This window comes from Macaca nemestrina, chromosome 9 (genome assembly GCF_043159975.1).
Source record: "Macaca nemestrina isolate mMacNem1 chromosome 9, mMacNem.hap1, whole genome shotgun sequence".
In the NCBI taxonomy this organism is placed as follows: Eukaryota; Metazoa; Chordata; class Mammalia; order Primates; family Cercopithecidae; genus Macaca; species Macaca nemestrina.
Genome location: NC_092133.1, coordinates 44,319,567 through 44,337,023, shown reverse-complemented (window position 1 = coordinate 44,337,023; position 17,457 = coordinate 44,319,567). Strand labels below are relative to the sequence as shown.

The following is a 17,457-nucleotide window of genomic DNA, read 5'->3' as shown; positions in this document are numbered from 1 at the left end:
ATGTGGATATGAAATCACTTCAACCACACAGACCAGGACATCAGTCTAGGGGCTGGCAGAGCTACAAGACAGAAGAAGCCTGGGTCCCCAGATGACTCTGGGGAGACCTGCCCTCCTACTCTGGACTCTGCACATCTCTACACTGTTACACAAAAGATAAATAAGCTTCCATTTTATTTGTGTCTCTGTATTTTGGAGTCTCTCTGTTACAACAGCTTATAACATAGCCTAATTATTATACAGAATGAGTCTGACAGCAACTTCTTGGCATATTTTAAAATGCTATAAATTTTTAAGTGTGTAATTGAAGTAAGAAGAGAATGACAAATAAATGAGACAAAGTAGAGAGCCCAGAAACTAGCATATAATATTTTAATACAATCCAAATAAGGTAAAAAAAGATTAGTGAAGAAAAAAGTATTATTTACCACATTTTGTTCAACTCTCCATTTAGCTCTTGACCTTCCAGATAAATCAATAAATGTAAAAAAAAAAATAAGTAGTTAAAAACCTAGGTGAAAATATTGGCAAATATTTATCTGTTCTCTAGATAGGAAAACTCCCTGAGATGTAAAGTAATAAAACAAACCAAGATAAAAAAAAATTTGTTAATTTGTCTAAATTAGAATTTAACATTTCTGTATTAAAACATGTGATTAATAAACAAAACCAAAAGGTAAGCCACAGGCTTGGGGAAAAAACATTAGCAATACATACTTCAAAGAAGTAATATCTGCATTCATTCATTCATTCATTCAACTGTAAGTATTTATTGAATCCCTAGCATGTGTCAGGCACTATTTTAGGGCACTAAGGATTCAGTAGTGGTCACAATACACAAAGCTCCTTGTGGTGGGCAGGCTCTAAGGTACCCCTATGGTCCTGGCTCTGGTCATTCACATCTTTATGTAATCCCTTCCCTTGAGCGTGGGAGGGACCTGTGACTTGCTTCTACCCAACAGAATATGGCATCTGTGAGGGAACCTGACTCTCACAATTATGTCATGTTATATATGATTCAGGCCTGCTAGCCACTCTCGCTCTCCCACTGTCCTTGAAGAAGCAAACTGCCATGCTGCACACCTAGGAGAAAGCCATTTGGCAGGGAACCATGGGCAGGCTGTAGATGCTGAGGGCAGCCTCCAACAGACAGCAAGAAACATGAAGATCTCAGGGTCTTTTGTTTTTTGCTTTTTCACAAACATCCCAAGTGAGCCTGGATGCAGAATTTCCCCTAAATTGAACCTCCAGTTAAGGACGGTCTCATTGACAACCTGACAGCAGCTTTGTGATATTCTTACCCTAGGACCCAGCTAAGCTATTTCTGGATTCTGACCCCATAGAAACTGTGAGATAAGGTGCTTCTTAAGGTATTCCAGGGCTTGTCAAACAGGCTTCTTAATTACAGTCAGGGATGAATTTTTTGAGAGGAAGAATAAGAGTTTCAACATCTACTTCTTCTACAGAATTGAGCAAATTACCCAGTTGCTTTTATAATTTTATTGTGATCACTGGAAGAAATCCTAACATTAATTAAATGAAATGTCATTTCAACTATGGCAATGTGTGGATTATTTGATGAACAAAGACTATGTACCACCTGGTAAATTACGGGCAAAACAAATTGCCTAATAAAAAGCATTTACTTTAAGAACACAACTTTCTCAAGAAAATGGCTCATAACAGAAATTTGTAAGTGTGCATCTTTGAAGATGGAACAAATTGGTGGCTGATTATTTCAGAGAGTGCATACAGAGCAGGGTAGTGAGGCTAAGGCAACAAGAATAATTCCCACATACATCACTTAGGTTTGCTCCTTTTGAAGCCTCAGGTCTTCATCGTCATGCTGTTAACCATCTGGTGACTTTGGGGAGACTGACAAAGGTGATTAAGTGTACAACTGAAATTATAAATCTATCAAAAGTATCGGGAGACCAATACTGGCATAAATACTAAACCTATTGATAAAGAAAAAAGTTATTACTGGAAATTATAATATTGCGAAACACTGGCCTGGGGATTGTGTAATAGCCAAAATACTGGTGTTGGCGCTAAGTGAAAATAACAGTGATACAGAGCTGCTGTTTACAAAGCACTTGCCACAGGCCAAGCTTCTAGCAAGCATCACTACAGACAGTATCCCACTTAATCCTTACAAGAACCATAAAGAGTAGATACTATTATCCTTATCTTATAGGTAAAGAAACTCAAGTTAAAGAGATTAAGTAATTTGCCTTATTATTCTTTAGATAATGAAGCAGCAGAAATGGGTTATGAACCTTGGTCTGATTCCAAGGCCAGTCTTCCTAACCAATGCCTTGCACTGCTTCTACTACGCTTCCTTATTCCTTGGTATAAATTCATAAACATTTTTGTCTAATTATACACATAATTCTTGCTGATGACACACCAGTAGGATGATGTGAATTGCAGCCTGACGTAGCTATAAATGCAGTTCTTTAAATGGTACCCTTGGTATTTCCCTGAAACATTCTTGTAGGTCACTGACTTGACCAGCTGTGAAATTTCAGAGCAAAACCAACCCTCTAAAGGTGTCTCTAACACTCTGGAGCTTCAGAATAAGTTTTTCCAAAACATAACTTTGTGTCATGAATAAGTAGCTTTAACAGTCATCTACTTTCTTCCCCAAAATGAAATGCTCAAGGAAAAACTCTTATTTTAAAAGATCTACCATACCTGTATTTTTGCTTTCACACACAGCCTGCTGCAGCAGAGCCGGTAGTCCATCCCTTCCTCTATTCCATCATAACCCTGGCTTTGTTAGGAGTCACCTCTTAGCTGCTCTCTCCAGCGGCCATCTGGGCCCAGTCCCTTGGTTCAGGGACTGGTTTTGCATTGGTCTCCCGTTTCCATGTCAGTGAGTGATGAGGCACAGAATGTGAAGTATCTAGCCAATGACCTATGGAGAGAAGCCTCTGGGAAATGTTTCTCTGTTCTTAAGAAAAGATACGAGGAAGAAACAAGCCCCTCTTCTTCCTGTAGATTCTGAATTAATAACTGGATCTATAGCAGCCACCTCTTAACCATGAAAGAAGCTAGTTTGAGGACAAAGTCAATGAGCCAAGACCCAGTTGGAAGATCTGGGTTCTGACTCTGCATCTTAAGAGTTATACGAGTTCAAGCAAATTACTTTATGTCTTTGAGCCTCAGTTTACTTACCCATAAAACGGAGGTAATAATTTTACTTTCACAAAATGTTGTATATATTAAAATGAGAAAAAACATGAGGAATACCTGGCACATAAATGTAGATATTATTTGCCATGTGATTTAACCTCTTTTCATTTGTTCATCACTCATTAATTCAATATTTATTGAGTGTCCAATATGCACCAGAAACTATTCTAGGAGCTGGGCTATGAGCATTGCAGAAAAGAGACAATAGCCCTGCTTTCATGAAGCTCACATCCTAGTGGGACAGGCACGGTTCATGAACTGTTGAACAATAACTTCTAAGCCTTCCTTGTTTGTATAAAAAATTACCTTTGGCCTACTTCACAGGATCATAGCTATAGTCAAATGAGAGCAGAGCACCCACAAACTGGCAGCAACGAGCCAATCAAGCTTCAGGACAGTTTCATTATGCCTACAGTGTTTTTTAAATGTTTACATTAGTTGGCACTTGTAAAGATCAGATACTATCCAAATTTTCAAATTCTTTTGAAAAACTGCAAGCTCTAAAAATACGTTGGGCTGCATTCCCTTGTGGCAGCCATGAGATGGGGCCAAGCAGCAGTGCCCCCTTTCAGACAAGGCCTGCACTTCCGCTTTACCCTATCCCTGACACCCTGTCCTGCACACATTTGTGTGCAGTTCCTGTGTGCTTTACCTGCCAGGCCCCTGGAGGCAGTAAGATTTTCAACTTCTGCCCATACTGTGCTAACATAAATCAAAGCTTTTTAAACAGCCATGTGAGTCACGTTTATGGTACGTTTTATGCCTAGCACCCTCTCTTTCTCTCAATTCCACTAGAACCAGCATTCAAGAGTCTACCTACACCTGTGACAAACACACACAATGGAATAACTCACCAGTTGGACACAATTAGCTGCCAAGTGTTATGACGTGATACCATCAGTTGTACCAGTAAAAAAGGGCACAACTTAGAAACTTCTGCCTTGGTATAGTCCTAGCTTCTTCTTAGGCTTTTCCATTTAAATAAACCCCAAGGTTAAGTTGTTTTCCAGTGTCAGACTATAAATCCACCTGTCCATAAACATCTGGTATAAGGACCATCCTTAGTGCCGCCCTATGCTATGAAAGAAGACTGAAACAGCCAGAGCTGTGCAACAGCCCTTTTAAAAAGAAACATAATGTGATGGATCATGAATTAGAAAGGTATCCACATTCTTTCAACAGTGATTCTATTTCTGGGAGGCTATCCTAAGGAAACAATGTAAGAGAAGCCACTGTGGGCAAAAAATAATAGCTGCATTAACAATAATACATAAAACAGAAACAACCTAAATGTTTAACAACCAGGAAGTGTCTGGAGAATTATGACATGTTCAACAAATGGAAGAGTGCAATTCATTACAATTAGAAACAGGAAGATAATATTGTAATACGGAAAACCATCATGATGCAACGTTAAAGCCAAGAAAAGACCCTCATATACTTTGTGAGGGAAGCTATGTAAAGCTTCTGTAAAAGTTGTATGCCTGTAATTGTCACAAAAAGTAGGAAGAATATGCAAAAAGGAATACAATTGAGCTGGCATGATTATTATTCATTTCCAAAACTGTGTTAAATATCATTTTACATATAATTTTCTTAAATAGATATTTCAGGTCTATTCCTTCGGTGAGCACAAAAGTCTCTTTTGCACAGTTTCTCAAGGACTGAAAATAGCTATCATTTATTGATATGGCACATTGAAAATGAGGTGATTATTCAGTAGCGGACACACTGTAGGCAACAAGCCCCTGGCAAAATAAAATGTTCTGTTTCTTTACAAAAATATTAAGCATCATTAATTTTTACTTTGCCGCTGCTAAACTCACTTGATTCCCTTTTCATTTGTTTTAGGTGAGCATCCTCTGTTTGGCATTTCCACATGTAATAAGTTAAGAACTGATTTGATAAGATATCCCAAAAATCCAATTGTATAAATCCAAATAAAAATTTTAAATAATCATCCCAAGATAGCTGTGGTGATAGCATGATGAACAAAGGTCTGTTGTAAGTCACAGAGTCAACCTGGGTAAAACCACGGGACAAGGAACATCCTCACGGGACACCAGGGTGGGGAGAAAGAGCCTCTCTGCAACCATTTGTATGCAATACTATTAGTGACAATTTCTCATGAGTAAGCGCATTTGATCTTCACCATCCTCAGAGATAAATGCTGCCTTTCCCTCTTCCTCAGTGGTGAAACTGAAGCTCAGAGAAGTGAAAGGACTCCCCTGACAACACTGCATGTGACCGTAAATGGAGGCAAGTAGCTTTGGCTGACTGGATGGTGCACTTGTCCATCCGCTCTGAGATTTCAAAATTGTTACTGGCGTTTCTGTCAACAAGATGTCCAAGCAATGCTAACGCTTAAGCACCATTCATGTGAGTGACCACAACAAAAGGAAGGGGGGAGAAGCCGACAAGGTTATCACAAGGGTATATGGCTGTTCACAAAACAACGCATGTGAGTTTCTTTCAAAACAGGTCATTTAATAGATTTATACATATCCAGAAGAAATGTGCAGGTTAGACAGGGCAAACCTCGTTTCCTGGAGACTTTGAAGCAGTCTGAAGTTCTCCCACAACATTAACCTCAGCATTCTTGTAAATAATTAACCCACTTGATAATAGACAAATATAATGGCCAGGTCTTTTATTAAGTTAATAGTATTGCAGCCGGGCACGGTGGCTCACACCTGTAATTCCAGCACTTCGGGAGGCCGAGATGGGAGGATCACTTGAGGTCAGGGGTTTGAGACCAGCCTGGCCAACATGGTGAAACCCCATTTCTATAAAAAGTACAAAAATTAGCTGAGCGCGGTGGCGCATGCCGTAATCCCAGCTACTTGTGGGGCTGAGGCATGAGAATTGCTTGAACCCCAGAAGATGGAGGTTGCAGTGAGCCGAAATCACGCCACTGCACCCCAGGCCAAAACTATAAGCAAGGGAAGTATTTACCATCTCGCAACTCTTCGTTTTACTAATCAGCCTCCAATTCATATTATTTTGACATCAACCACTGATGAATTCTACTCATCAAATGGAACAGTATTCTGTATCCCATTCTGGCTTCAGAAAAATTTTCTGAGATGAAAGAAGTACTATATGATGATGTTCTTCTAAGATTACTCCTCACAGTGTAAGTTGGGATGTATTCTCAATTTCACTTTATCCTCTTTGCTTTTTAAAAAAAAATCATTTGCAAAAAATTCTTGCTAACATTCAGTAACATTGCAGTAAAGCACTCCATTTGTGAGGCAACTCTTCCATGTTGCCTACAGTAAAGTTTTCTGAAGAGATTCCTTTTATCACTAGAAAACCTACAAATTTCTTATAGTCAGTAAGCAACTAGAATAAAGGGAAGAGTATTCTTAGAAGCACTTGTTTTGGAAGGCCTCCAACATTGACTTTCCCTTGTTCTTTCCTTCCTTGACTCTTCCTATTTCTAGCACCTTCACCTTTAGCTGTATTCTTACCTTATAAATTGGTCTGTAGCCACAAAAGAGATAGAGTATGATGGAAAAATACCAACGGTGGGCATTTGGGCTGAGTCCCAGTGACCCTGTATGAATCACTTCCTTTCTGCTGCTATTTCCTCTTTAATAAAATCAGGATATTCAATTACTGATGCCTGTCTTCTAAACCAGATGACTAGTAACTACATCTTCCCTAATATGTAAGTTAACTGGTACAGATAAGCACTCTCAGTAAAATTCTAATTAACTTTGCTTTTTGTTTACTTAATAACTCAAGGTAGAGACAATTCCTCTTTGTTATTGCTTAAGAATCATGAAATTTGCCAGTCTCCTTTTTTTTAGGCATTTCTAAAATATTCCTATACTACAGGTAATTTTTTAAAAAAATTCTTCTGATGTATTACCCCTTTCTGGTAAGCCAGGTTCCTTTAAATGTTCCCTTATGTCATTAAGGCTAAGTCAAGAAGCCTATTGCTATAGGGAATGAGACATAAGCCCCATGCAGAATAAATGCATCCACAGACAAGGAATCATGGGATTGTGTTATAGGGGACATTCCCACCACACAGAAAGGGAAAGTACAAGCCTACCCTGAGAGGAAAGAGAAACGGATTTTAAAGGAAAGGTGATGAGCTGCCCAGGTTTCTTAGGGACTATGTCTCCCACTCCCTAAGTCTTGGCCCAGACAGGTATGTGGTATGGTGAAGAGAGAGTTTTCCCTTAACCTAGGTAGCTGAGGGAGAAGTGCTAATAAGGAGGCCTGTGCTATGTGTGCCGTGTATAACTGTGGGAAGACACAACTTCACCAGTCCCCTCTGTCTAAGCAGAGAGAAACAGAGTGCCCACTGACAGTCCTTCACCTCCTAGGTGGCACAGAAGTGATGGGGGGATTCTCCCATGTTCTCAATGGAGACATAGAAGATAGCTGAGATGAGAGCCAGGGCCATAGCAAACGGAAGAGGGATTCCATGGCAAATGTGCTGAGCCAAATGGAAACCATAGGTGACCCTTAAGAACTACAACAAGAAAGGTGGGGAATTCCTCCAGGCCCTGGCCATATGGAGAATACAAAACATAAGTTTCCAGCAGCAAAGTACACAAGGAGGACAGAAGCCATCACCTGGAGAGCACCAAGATGAGTTTCAATTTATATGCACATTCAGGAGGCCAGGAGGATGCCCAGTAACCAATACTAGGAAAATCTCTGCATGGGCCAGTGAGAACTTAGAAAACAACCAGAGAGCCTGGATGCTAACCACCTCCCCCACCACTACCACAAGGACACATGCGCTCTCCCCTAGACCAGACACACTCATGAAGAAGGAGGAATAAACACAAGAGAGGGGAGAAACAACCCTAATAATCACAGTAACCTCAGATTTGGTTGAATAATATGCAAAGAAAGCTGATCTTAGATGAAAAATACTAAATTTGAAAGACTGTTAAACAATTTTAAATTGAGGTATAACTTACATACAATAAAACATGCCCATTTTAAGCCTACATTTCAGAGTTTCGACAAACGCATCACTCATGTAATCACAACCACCACAATCAAGACACAGGACATTTTTATCATCCCCAAACATTCCCCATGCTCCCTTGCAATCAATCTTCACCAGCCCTAGCACCAGAATACCACTGATTTGCTTTCTGTCAATACAGATTAGTTGTCAATGTAGATTGCTTTCTATCAAGATAGAATTCTGTCAAGAATTTCATAAAAATAGAACCAAACAACATGGATTACTTTGCTTCTGGCCTCTTTCACTCAGGATAATGTTTTGAAATCATTCAGTTTGTTGTGTGTATCTGCAGTTGATTTTTTTATTGTTGAATATTAGCGAGTGTTACAGATATACCACAATGAGTTTATTCATTTGTTTGTTGATAATTGTTACAGTTGTTTCCAGTTTTACATTATGAATAAAACTTCTATGAACATGAGTGTACAAGTCTTTTTGTGGATGTATGTTTTCATTCTCTTGAGTAAACCCCTAGGAAAGAAATTGCCCAATCATAGGGTAAATGTATATGTTAACTTTAGAAGAAGGTGCCAAACTGTTTTTAAAGGTGGTCGTGTGATATTTCCAGTACTAAATTAGAGTTCCAATTGCTTCACAACTTCGGCAATACTTGGTATTGATAGTGTGATTAATTTAGTCATTCTAGTGATATCAAATGGTATCTCATTGTACTTTTAATTTGTACTTCCCCAACGACTAATTATATTAACCAGTTTCCCAATAATTATTAACTATTCATATATCTTTTTTGTGAAGTGTCTATTCAAGTATTATGCCCATATTTTACTAGGAGGTCTGTCTTTTATTATTGGGATACAGCAATACTTTATATATTCTAGATACAAGTTATTTGTGGATATACGTGTTAGAAATATTTTCTCCCACTCTGTGGCTTACCTATTCATTTATTAGTGGTATGTTTTGAAGAGCAGAAGCCATTACTTTTGATGAGTTGAAATTTATTATTTTTTCTTCTGTAGTTGATTGCATTTCTCTATATTAGTGAATAATTAGAAATTAAAAAGTTTTAAATACCACTTTACAGTAGCTTCAAAAAAATGAAATGCCAAGAAATAGATTCAACATAACATGTGCATTATTTTTACACTAAAACTATGAAACAGCACTAAGAAAAATTTACAAAGTCCTAAAAAAGAAAGAGAGATATCCTGTTCATAGATTGGAAGACTTGGAAGATGTCATATCTACCCAAGTTAGTTGATAGTTTCAATGAAATCGCAAACAAAATTCCAGCAGCATTATTTCTTTTTTTTCTTTTTCTTTTTTTTTTTCCTTTTGAGATGGCGTATCGCTCTGTTGCCCAGGCTGGAGTGCAGTGGCGCGATCTCAGCTCACTGTAACTTTCACTGCTTAGGTTCAAGCGATTCTCCTGCCTTAGCCTCTCGAGTAGCTGGGAGTGCAAGCGCCCACAACCATGCCTGGCTAATTTTTATATTTTTAGTAGAGATGGAATTTCACCATGATGGCCAGGCTGGTCTCGAACTCCTGACCTCAAGGGATCCACCTGCCTTGGCCTCCCAGAGTGCTGGGATTACAGGTGTGAGCCACCATACCTGGCCGGTATTTTTTCTTTTAAATTTCTTTCTTTTTTATTATTTTCTTGAAACAGGGTCTCACTCTGTCACCTGGGCCAGAGTGCAGTGGCGCTATCATGGCTCACTGCAGGTTTGACCTCCTGGGCTCAAGTGATTCTCCCACCTCAGCCTCCCAAACAGCTGGGACTACAGGCACATACCACCACACCTAATCAATTTTTGTATTTTTTTGTAGAGATGAGGTTTCACTATGTTTCTCAGGCTGGTCTCAAACTTTTGGGCTCAAGCGATCCTTCTGCCTCAGCCTCCCACAGTGCTGGGATTACAGGCATAAGTCACTACACCTGGCCTCAGCAGTCTTTTTTTTAATAGAAACTGACAAGCTGATTCTAAAATTTATATGGAACTGAAAATGACCTAGAAAAGCCAAAATATTTTTAAAAGAAAGAACAAAGATTGAAGACTTGTTCTAAAACCAGAGTAATCAAAACAGTGTGATATTGGCACATTATATTAGTGGAACAGAATAGAGAGTTCAGATAAAGACCTACACATTTATTCAAATGGGGAAAAATGAATCTTGAGTCTTATTGTCACTCTATATACAAAACCTATAGATAGAAGATGTAAACGTAAAAGAAAACTATAAAATTTACAGAAGAAAACACAGAGGGAAAAGATCTTTATAACTTGGGAATAGGCAAAGGTTTTTTAGAGAGGACAAAAGCAGCAAAATAAACTCCCCACTCTTGCCTTCATTTAAAATAGAGGCTTACGAAGAAGTTTAAATTTATTACAGCAACAAATAAGTTGTAATGTTTTCCATATCTATATTGCTTTATGAGTAAGTTTCAACACTACCACAACTCACTAGAGAAGATTTCTAAATCTCTAAATAAACTGTACTGTCGTCTCTGCAGTGGGGAGGTACTCTTTTAGGGTACATTTGTAGCCTTTAATGTGTCCCATTTGAAGCTCTTTGATCTACACACTCACTCCTGTCTCTGTAGAGAAACAAGAGGGGAACACACAGATAATATTTCTAATCGTGGAAACTCAGTGTCCTCAGCCATAATCTGTTGGCCTGAGGATTGGCTGGTCCTTGAAGTCCTCAGCAGAAGCCACATTCGGCCCATAAATATGACCATCTCCTAAGCCAAATATCAGCCTCACTCCTAGCCCATCACTACCACACCCACCTAACCTACACTATAAATTTCTTACAACTCACTGAAAAACTCAGGCTTCATATCTTTTTACATGCTATTCCCTTTACCTTCAAATTCCTTTCTTCCACACTTTCAAACACACTGCCTGGTTCAGAATAAGAGCTCACTCAATGCCTAATAAATGAATGAAATAAGTTCTGCTTCACCAGGGAGAACCCCCTCAAGTCACAAGAAATAAAAGCATAAATAACTGTCACTAGCTTTTAAATGGCCATTCAGCTGAAACAAACATGGAAAGCAGTTTATCTTCATCAGAGAGGTCTAACCTTCACAAAGCAAGAAAATCAACCATTATAACCAGAAAAGGAAGAATATTTAACACAACCAGCTTCTCTCTGAACAGCGCACACCAGAGCATGGCATTCATGTCATGGAGGTACCAGCCAGCACTTAGAGCTCAAGGGTCTGACTCTTGGAACACAGAATAAGCCACAAAGTAATAACAGTAACGATGATTATTACTATAGGGGCACTGAATCCACCAGGCCCTGAATTCAGTGCTATATATATGTTATTCCATGTTATCTTCATCTCGACCCTGTGAGGTAGGTATTATAATCTCCATTTTATGGACAAAGTAAGGTATGCTGTATCCAGGATTCTACCTCAGGTCTGACTTCAAAGCTTGTGCTCTTGTTCACTGCAAACCATCATCTCTCCTCGGCCTTTAAGCTGTGTCTTGGTAGAAGCCATAACTGTCATGTGGGATGCTGTGTCCCCAGCAACTCAACAGCGCCTGGCATGTGTTTGCTAAATGTTGTTGCTAAATGTAAGCCTCTTGTGGATATTCAGGAAACGACAGTTTGGCTCCCTATCACTTCACATGTTATTACTCCCTCTTAACAAGAATTAAATGTCTGCCTCCACCCCGCCCCAGTTAACATCCTGGCCTATGGCTGGGAAACAGAGAGGAGACCACGTGTATTAAAGGGCAATTTTCCAAGTATGAGAGAATTCCAACATTTTTTTCTGCACAGCCTTTACAGCAGTGTAGCAAAGGGTTCCAGCTGGTAGCCTTACAGACTTCTATCCTAGGGGCAAACTCGAGTTCCAAAGGGACTGAACGTGGGAGGGAAGTTAAAGGAACCCCTCTCTCTCTGCTTAGGCTTGCACAGTCTCTGGCCCAAGCACCCAATTGTTTTCATCCACTTAGAGCCTCTGGATCCTGGAGATGCCTTCAACTGGAAATAGATTTATTGATTTTTATTGTTCAGTGACATTACACATGTGCCATGAGACAATACATATATATTGTTCTAGGTGAAGAGAGACTAAGCCTGCTTTTTTTGATGTGCTTATTTTTCCTTTCTGCTTCTCTCTGCTTAGTCCTCAAACAGATCCTGGTAACGGGAGTAAATAATTACTGACTTCAACCAGAAATTTTTGGATGTTTGTCAGAGACCTTTGGGCACTAAACTGAAACACTGACCTTTGCTGAAGAAACTGCCAAAGCTTCTACATTGTGTGTGATGCTTTGAGGACAGGAACACTTTACATAAGACTTAGAATAAACAGCAGAGTGATTTATATGGTATTTGGTCTACAGAAAGGAAGAAAACTGTACAACTTGTGATTCACATACAAGGCAGACAGTAGAAAGCAAAATTCTTTCCCACCCTTTCAGCTCCTAATCCACAGAGCCACTGATTCTAGGCAACATCAGAAAAATGCTTACTTCTGAGTTGCTGAATGTGCAATTCATAACCAGGAGCTTGCCTCCAACTACATTTTCTGCAGTAATAGGATTCTGGTATAAAGTTGGGTATAGTGTCTGGCATAAAGTTGGTGCTCAATCCTTGTGTAGTTCCATGAATAAATTTTTGTGTCCAACTCAGTGCCTTGGAGAACTCTTTTATTCTAATTTTGTACTTTTACAGAGTATGGCATTATTAAGTCAGATTATATCAGAGGCATCTTGGCTGCAAAGGAGAACCTGGGAGTTCGAGATGCATTTCAGAGTCTTTTTGTTCATCATTAGAGAGCCTGTTATTGAGAACAGTGCTGCTGTCCATACCACAATATTTCCCTCACTCGGTAATCACTGCCACCCGCCATGCTGTTGAAATGGGAGGGGAAATGAGTCCATTATTTCAGTCAGCTAGAAATTAACCCCTCACGTCATGGAGTACTATGGAGAACTGGTGTTTGTAAGAGTGCAGGCAGAACAGCACAGTTCTGCACTCAGAGTGTCAGATCCCTAAGAGCAGGGATCGTGGAGGCTCCCACTCCCCACTGTATCTCTAGCGCCTAGGATCATGCCTGGGAGAGAACAGGGACTCAATAAGCAGTTAGTGAACAAACTTCCCCCCAGTTCTCTAGTTCAGGATAATTTCTCAAATTACATGAGGAAGTGGTACAGGGAGCTTGAGGAATGGGAGCAAGAAACCCTTTCTTTGATCTTTTTATCCGCCATACCCAGCCTTCCCAGCACTGGAGTCAGAGAATCCTAACTGAATCTATCTCACTGGGCACACAGGGGCATGCCTAGGCCCTGACCCCAGACCAGGCCAAAGTTGGAAACAGAAATTCACTGGCAGGTTTGCCCCTTCTTTCTGCTTTTGCAGAGTGGGCCGCAGGAGGGCTCACCTACAGGGCCTGGCACTCGGCCCACAGTCTGCCCCACATTACGCCGCCCATCAAATTCCACAGGCCTGTAGAGATGTTTATTTTTGTGTTCTGTAGACTCTGCTCACGGCTTGAGCCACAGCAGGTCACACAAAGGACAAGGTGTTGCCAAGGTTGAGAATGTGGTGTACTCTTTTTGTAAGACTGGGGACTTGAATTTCTGCTGTGAAATGAAAGAGTTAGAAATGATTTTACAAAAATTCCTTCAAGATACGGATGATTGTTTTTGTTCCTATCCTGATAGAAGTAGTTATTGTTGAACCAGTTCATTCCACCTCCCTCTAGTTTAGAACCAAAGAAAGTTTGATGAACTTTTAACAAAGTCCTTGGAAGTAATTCCCTGATTCTTTGCATGTTAGTACAATCTGTTCATTTAAAAAGATGTCCAGGCCAGGCACAGTGGCTCACGCCTGTAATCCCAACACTTTGGTAGGCCAAGGCGGGCGGATCACCTGAGGTCAAGAGATTGAGACCAGCCTGACCAGCAGAGATGGAGGAACCCCATCTCTACTAAAAATACAAAATTAGCCGGGTGTGGTGGTGCATGCCTGTAATCCCCAGCTACTTGGGAGGCTGAGGCAGGGGAATCACTTGAACCCAGGAGGCGGAGGTTGCTGTGAGCCGAGATTGTGCCATTGCACTCCAGCCTGGGCAACAAGAGCAAAACTCTGTGAAAAAAAAAGATGTCCTCAGCCAAACAAAGCAATAGTTATATTCTTAATATAAGCCATAAGCCATTTGTTCATTAAGAATCTGTATAAAGACAATAGGCAAAATAAATTTGATGACATTTTCAAATAAATTTTCTTACAAATCACTAAGGCACTTACACATTCGAAGAATCTTGTAACTGTGTAAGATATTCTGTCCACCAATATTACATGTACATATGGATGTACAATCCTTGTACTAAGTCTATTGTTCCCTTCCAGTTCTGAGATCAGCTCCCATGCGCTGCTCCCCCAACCCCCGATGAAGTCCCTCTGTTTATTAAGAGTAGGACTTGTGCCTTGGAGAACATGAGTTCTTTCTGGTTTACTGGGTATATTATTTAAGGAACTGGGAAGGGAAGATTTCAACAAAGACATTGTTTATAAAGGTATGAGCAGTGTTAATAAAATCTGACAGCACTATATCATGATAGTGTTGGAGAATAACAGTTACATCAGGTAGAACTTAATAAAGGAAGTGGAGTCCCTTGGGCCTAGTAACAGTGGGAAACTATTACCGCCTCTAGACTTAAGGGGGCAGAGGGGAAGAGCAGTTACTGGAATCGTGGAGAGTTGATGTAGAAAGTCCCTGTTAAAGGGAAGCAGTCAGTCCACAGGATCTGACAGTCAAAGAGCCAAGGAGATAAACACATCAGCCACACCTCCTCCTGCATTCCAAGTCTCAGAGGTGATTCAACCCAATGGGAGTCCAACTGAAGCAGCCCATAAATGTTTTCAGCCTCCCAGGTCAGAGAACAGGGTGGAAGTGGGATGAACAGTGAACCTGCAGGGGGCAAACAAACTGTGTTGCATACCAGTGTGACCCATAAGCTCGCCCTGCAGCATTCTAGGGCTATGTAAAAAGGTGAGGTCAAGTCCTGAGCTCACGCTGGGCTTTGTCTTTAAACTAGATCAGTTGCTGATGTCTACCAACTCAAATCTTTGAGCATATTTCAAAGAGGAAACTCATCTGTGAAACCAACCTCCTCTTTCACTGCTCAGACTTAAGCACTCCCTTAGTTTCAGCCACCTATCACCTTTAAATGGACAACTATAAAACCTGCATCTCTGCTTCCGATCTTTCTCCCAAGTTACAGACTCAAATTTCCAATAATCTGCATGAGAGTGAAACTCTCATGCCCAAAAAAGCACTGGCTAATCACTCCCGGAAACATTGTTTTCTTAATGCTCTCATCGTTTCCAACTAGAAATGCTAAAAGTTTTGAGTCATTTTGACTTCACCCCAACTCTCATTACAAGTGAATCCAACTCTTATCACTTATTTTTTGTAATTCCTCTCACATCTGCCCTCCCATCTTTATTTTCCATTGCCTTGTTCCTAAACTGAGCCCATCCTAGCCTGGCTTGTTCAGCCCTGACTCTACCTCTTACTTATGGACTGACTTTATTTACACTTCTCTGCCACTTACTAATAGTGAGCTGTCAGTGCCCCATTCCTTATCTGCAGGATAGGCCCATGTTTAGTACCTACAGCTGGGGACAAAGACCTCCTTTTCCATGATTCTGTGGGGTGGGGACTCCAGTAGAGTTAACACTCCTGGCTCTTCTCCTTCTCCTCACTTTTCTCCATAAGAGGGGTTGCTTATCTGTTTCCTTGGGAGAAATCGCTACATACACTCACCTCACACTCTTTCTCTTTTTTTTTTTTTTTCATGTGGGATCTGCCTATTTGTAGACAGGCTCATCTTCCTCTGCAATTCTGTGCTATAAATAAAATAGGGGACGATGCCCTTGCAAGGAGGCCTGTGGTTGTTTAAGAGCTGCCAGTGACCACAACTTGGCTCTTTTTCATGAGCAAAGTATTGCAACCCTACTTGGCTAGTTGTCCTAAGCTTCATTCCTTAATTATCGGTATTATTAGCCTTTAGGGTGGCATTTTGATCTTCATCCGTTTAATACCTGTTTCTACCTCTAAATTGGCTTACAACTTAGGGAAAATATGAATGTTTAGTATTGGTCCTTTCAAATCCCAATTCCTACCACACAGAGTTGTTGAGAAAATGAAATGAGGTAGGCCGGACGCGGTGGCTCAAGCCTGTAATCCCAGCACTTTGGGAGGCCGAGACGGGAGGATCACGAGGTCAGGAGATCGAGACCATCCTGGCTAACACAGTGAAACCCCGTCTCTACTAAAAAATACAAAAATCTAGCCGGGCGAGGTGGTGGGCGCCTGTAGTCCCAGCTACTCAGGAGGCTGAGGCAGGAGAATGGTGTAAACCCGGGAGGCGGAGCTTGCAGTGAGCTGAGATCCGGCCACTGCACTCCAGCCTGGGCGACAGAGTAAGACTCCGTCTCAAAAAAAAAAAAAAAAAAAAAAAAGAAAATGAAATGAGGTAACCCATATTATATCACACAGCATAGGTCCTGTCCATAGTAAGCATTCAAATAAATGTTAGCTATTACTACTGTTGTTGTTATAGACTGCCTCCATGAGCCTCACATAAGGGATAAAGAATTTAAAATTTCAATATCCTATGATTATGATTTTTATGTCATGATACTGTTGGAGAATAATAGTTACATCAAGTAGAACTGCATAAACTGCAAAAGAAGCTCTATCACCATTCCCTATCCAAAGACTTTATGTAGAGGCATTTACATGTGTTCTGAGGCTGGGTGTGAAAAATGTTCTGAAAGAGAATTCATCTGAGAAGGAGGCTTATAAGAGGCCCTTTAAGTCATGATGCAGCTGTAAATAGTAACACAACATGGCTCAGAAAGATTTTTAAAAATAAAAAAGAAACCCACATTCCTCTGACAGGACACCCCTCTCTCAGTAATTCCAGGGTTGTTTTGCCATCCTACTCCACCCCCAGTTATAATACTACTCTTTGAGGCCATTAAAACTGTTGCAAGTATGAATACCACATTACATTTTGAAGCCCATGGAACAGTGCCCTTGGCATGAGGTCAGACATATCTAGCTTGGAAACTCTACTCTGATAATTACTAGCTCAACGATTTTGACATGCAACTTAGCTTTCTGAATCTCTCCTGCTGTATACATTGCAGTGAATATTTCCTTTTAAATAGGGCTTTAATGAGGGTTAAATAGCAAAATACATGTAAAAGCATCTGATACCTATTAAATATTCACATACTAACAAATACTAATTTTC

At 40.3% G+C, this 17,457-nt stretch overlaps 1 protein-coding gene across 5 annotated transcripts in view; it reads right to left on the bottom strand.

The window, feature by feature from the left end:
- LOC105480594 (solute carrier family 16 member 12) overlaps positions 1-17,457 on the bottom strand; it is a 101,065-nt gene that overhangs the window by 29,871 nt on the left and 53,737 nt on the right. For 2 of the 5 annotated variants that reach the window (XM_011739707.3, XM_071069524.1), the window contains exon 2: positions 429-462. The exons of 2 other annotated variants lie outside the window; for them this stretch is intronic. The gene's annotated coding sequence lies outside the window, so the exon portion shown is untranslated. Of the gene's footprint in view, positions 1-428; positions 16,455-17,457 lie in introns of those variants that run through there. One more of the 5 variants, XM_011739687.2, reaches the window with a different exon arrangement.